Raw genomic sequence first — 4,746 nt, 5'->3', positions numbered from 1 at the left:
TACCCACATTCAGTGACTCAACCAATCCCAGTTTGGAGGTCAGTTTTGGAAGCATGATAAAGCACCGTCTCTGAGTGAAGCTTACTGAACCACCTGGTGTAGTTGGTGGAGGAAGAACCATGTGGGAGGTGGGAGGCTTTCTCAGTAGTGGAGGTCTTGAGGGGAGACAACGGAAACGACACAAAGTGTAACTAGGAGTACATTCTTTTTGTCAGAGTACCGACTCAAGCGCTCTGGCAGCCAGTTGACCCTGGTCTCAGGTCAGCCAATGCACAGCTTTCCTTTTGCACCAGAGGTGTGACTTGGTATTCCTTTTCCCTCGGTTCCCCTAATTCTCCCGCGATATTCCCTCCACTAGGATAGCATGGTCACAAGCTTTTCATTGCATCAGAAATGGACCTCTACTCTAGAAGGCAGAGAGAAGGCTTCATGGCCTCAAGTCTAGATTCTAGGGAGGTTCACAGCCTAAGGACAAGAACAAGGACTTGATGCCTCTAAGACTAAGTATCTTCCTGTTGGGGTGCTGGACAAGAGAATAGGAGGTGACTTGAGACCTTCAGCTCTGGCTGTTCTCTGAACAGGGTCTCAGTGATAATACTCTGTGGCTTTGAAAGGAGAGATGATGGGAATCTGGAGATTTCAGAGATCCCAGAGCAATGGGACATAGGTCCTGTCCCCCAGGGAGAGCTCCAGGAGATACGGAGAACCAAGTTCCATTTTCCCAGCGTGAGTTGGGGGCAGAGGAAGGAACACTTCCTTGCTTGGCGTGGAAAGAGCAGTGAGAGTCACCACCCAGACCCAGAGGGCCCCTGTGGGTGGAGAGCAAAGACGTAGTCAGAACACGATTGTCTCTGGGGATGCTAGCAAGGACAGATGAATCTCAAGGACAAAATTCCCATGCTCCTCACCAAGGATGTGGGATTAGATGGAACTTCAGGGAAAATTTTGTGGTTGTGGGAAAGCAATGAATTAACTGAGATTAGATAATGGGCTTAGTGTAGAAAGAAAAGCGAGCCATTGGTCACCTGAGATTGTGGGCTGAAATTTGCTTCTGCTTCTTGATAGCAGAAACTTTCCCAGCTTCCTATGACATGTATGTTTGTGCCTGCTGCTGCTGCTGCTGAGTCGCTTCAGTCGTGTTTGACTATCTGTGACCCCATAGACGGCAGCCCACCAGGCTCCGCCGTCCCTGGGATTCTCCAGGCAAGAACACCGGAGTGGGTTGCCATTTCCTTCTCCAACGCATGAAAGTGAAAAGGGAAAGTGAAGTCGCTCAGTCGTGTCCGACTCTTAGCGACCCCGTGGACTGCAGCCTACCAGGCTCCTCCGTCCATGGGATTTTCCAGGTAACAGTACTGGAGTGGGGTGCCATTGCCTTCTCCAATGTTTGTGCCTGCTAAGTGCTAATTAGAATTAACTCTTGCTCTCAGGGAAACTCCGCATCAGACAGCACGATGTAAGAGACATATGCATGGGCAAATGGTTGCGGTATGGTGTGATAAGCACCACCATAGAAATGTCCTCAAGGAGTGACGGTGGCACAAAAGAGTTGGTGACTGACTTCTCTTCTCTGGGTGTACTTCAGAGGAGACAGCCTTTAACCATCCTTTAAGGATGAATAGGAACTTAAATAGACCAGCAGAGAAAAGGTTTTTCAGGAATGGGAAACTTTCATAAAGGCATGGGGTCAAAATAGAAGTATTTGTCTTTGTCTGTTTTTGTTTTGGAAAGAGAATCGAAGTACAAATTACTATTTTGGCATAATGAGATTACAGTGGTGCCTATTTGACCTGAAATGATGCAATGGTGGTGAGACTTAAAGAAAGTAATATGTGAACACTCTTCAGAAACCACACAAATAAAAGGTTGTGTTATTATTTAATGAAATATTCACTAAAGATCAGTAATGTAACTTGTCCTGTAGATCTTTGTGCTTTGTTACCTGCCCCACTTTTATTTACAAAGAAAAGGCCTCCTTTGGAATCTTAAATTTTCCTAATTATCCTGCCCCTGAAATGAACTTTTCTAGTTACTTGCAAAGTTTTTAATAGCTTCCAATATAGATAAAAAGGAAAACAATTTTTGATTTCTGTTCTCATAGCTGATATGTGGAAAGCTGTCTTCTTAATGTTTTTAAAATGGGTTCTGGATAATTTCAAATTGCATAAAATTAATTCTATTGTTTGCATATTTTAACACTGGAAAACCAGAAGCAGTAATGATATTAACTTTGAAAATTGGAATAAACCTGTGATGACAAAGTCAGTAGCAGTTCTTGACAACACAGGGCGTCTAAGAGGATGTCAGCTAATAACTCTTGTAGAAGAGAAGGAGTGTGTTTGTGTGTGCGCGCGCGCGTGTGTGCTCAGTCATGTTTGACTCTGTGACCCCGTGGACGACAGCCCCCAAGACTCCTCTGTCCATGGAATTTTCTAGGCAAGAATACTGGAGTGGGTTGCCATTTAGTACTCCAGGGGATCTTCCCAACCCAGGGATCAAATCCATGTCTTTTGCATCTCCTGCATTGGCAGGTGGATTCTTTACCAGTGAGCCACGTGGGAATCTCAGAAAAATGAATATTAACCTATTAATTTAAGAGAGGAATTTAGTCTCTGTTTCAAAACTAACTTAAAACAGTTAAAAGACATACTGCTTTCTTTGGCATGTCATCTTATTTGTTTTCTAGAAGACTTAGAAATGATTGCCCGTTTGCGAGCATACCACATAAATTTTTGTTTCTGTTTGATCACATTTGTCTGAATTGATAAAACTAAAAAAATCAACATAGGTGAGGGATTATAAAGGCTAAAATTTAAGGTGACCATGGGCAATAAACCTATAACTCAACTTTTTCCTTTTGATTTTTTAAAATAGATTTTCATAAGTAGAGCTCAGGTGTCACACTTCAGAACTAGAGATCTTCACAATCTGGCTTTCAGTGAGCAAGGATAAAAACAGAGTGTACTGCCTATAAGAATTTAGGAAAATCTAGAATGATTTGCACAATCCAAAGTTTGGTAGCAAATATGTATCTTTTTTATACAATCCTGAGAATAAATGTCAAGTATTTATAGATGTTCTAGAAATATTACATCATAAAAGCAGTTTTGCTGATATAAACTTTAACATTTGACATTTCTAATTTTATTAGAGACCTTTAAAATACACTGGATCCTTCCCACAAAGAAAATGGCAGATTTACATCTCTTCAAGTATATTTAGTATTTGGCTCTTTTGTCTCTGGATGTTTTCCTTACTATTGGAGAACATTAATTTATATTTGGTATATCACTGGGAATGAAGGTAGGTATTTATTTATTCACTCATGAATTGAACTCACTCTTTCAGTATTGAATTCTCTCTTTCAATATTGAATATAGAGGTTCATCTAAGGATCTGTAACTCATTACCAATGGCAGTAATTAAGAGGGTGGGCTTGGAGGCAGATGGGTAAGCTTTTACAGTTTTAACTCTACTATTTGACATCTGCCTGACCCAGTAAGTGATATTAATATACCTAAACTGCTTTTTATTCATCTGTAAAGTAAGGAGAAAAGTAATCCCTGCCTTATATGGTTTTAAAAATGAGAACACTGACTTGTGTTGAGAAAGCCAGAGGGTTTTTTTTTTTTTTTGCTATACAGTAGGTTCTTACAATCTTCTTTTTAAATTTATTTTTTAATTGGAGCATAATTGCTTTACAGTATTGTGTTAGTTTCTGCTGTACAACAACGTAAATCACCCTTCCCTCTTGAGCCTCCCTCTCATGCTCCCCCTATCCCACCCATCCAGGTCATCACAGAGCAGCGAGCTGAGCTCCCTGTGCCGTTCAGAAGCTTCCCACTAGCTATCTCTTTTGCACGTGGTTGCGTATATGTCAGCGCTAGTCTCTCAATTCATGCCACCCTTTCCTTCCCTGCTGTGTGTCCACAAGTCCGCTCTCTATGTCGGCATCTCTGATCCTCCCCTGCATGGGTTCATCAGTACCATTTCTCTGGATTCCATTTATATTGGATAATATACAATATCTGCTTTTCCCTTTCTGACTTCACTCTGTATGACAGATTCTAGGTTCATCTACATCACTGCAAATGACCAGGTTAGTTTCTTTTAATGGTTGAATATTATTTCATTGTGTATGTATATATATATGTGTATATATGCATACACACACACACACACACACACACTACATCTTCTTTATCCATTAATCTGTTGATAGATATCTAGGTTGCTTCCATATCTTGGCTATTGTAAACAGTGCTGCAATGAACGTTGGGGTGCATGGTCTTTTGGAAGTATGGTTTTCTCAGGATATATGCCCAGTAATGGGCTTTCTGGGTCATGTGGCAGTTCTGTTTTTATTCTTTTAAGGAAACCTCTCCATATTGTTCTCCACAGTGGCTGTATTAATTTACATTCCTACTGTCTTGAGAAACCTGTATGCAGGTCAGGAAGCAAGAGTTAGAATTGGACATGGAACAACAGACTGGTTCCAAATAGGAAAAGGAGTATGTCAAGGCTGTATATTGTCGCCCTGCTTATTTAACTTCTATGCAGAGTACATCATGAGAAACGCTGGGCTGGAAGAAACACAAGCTGGAATCAAGATTGCCGGGAGAAATATCAATAACCTCAGATATGCAGATGACACCACCCTTATGGCAGAAAGTGAAGAACTAAAGAACCTCTTGATGAAAGTGAAAGAGGAGAGTGAAAAAGTTGGCTTAAAGCTCAACATTCAGA

The sequence above is a fragment of the Bos taurus genome, chromosome 16, assembly GCF_002263795.3.
Source record: "Bos taurus isolate L1 Dominette 01449 registration number 42190680 breed Hereford chromosome 16, ARS-UCD2.0, whole genome shotgun sequence".
NCBI classification, from domain to species: Eukaryota; Metazoa; Chordata; class Mammalia; order Artiodactyla; family Bovidae; genus Bos; species Bos taurus.
The sequence above is the reverse complement of the archived record's forward strand: the minus strand, read 5'-3'. Positions refer to the sequence as shown.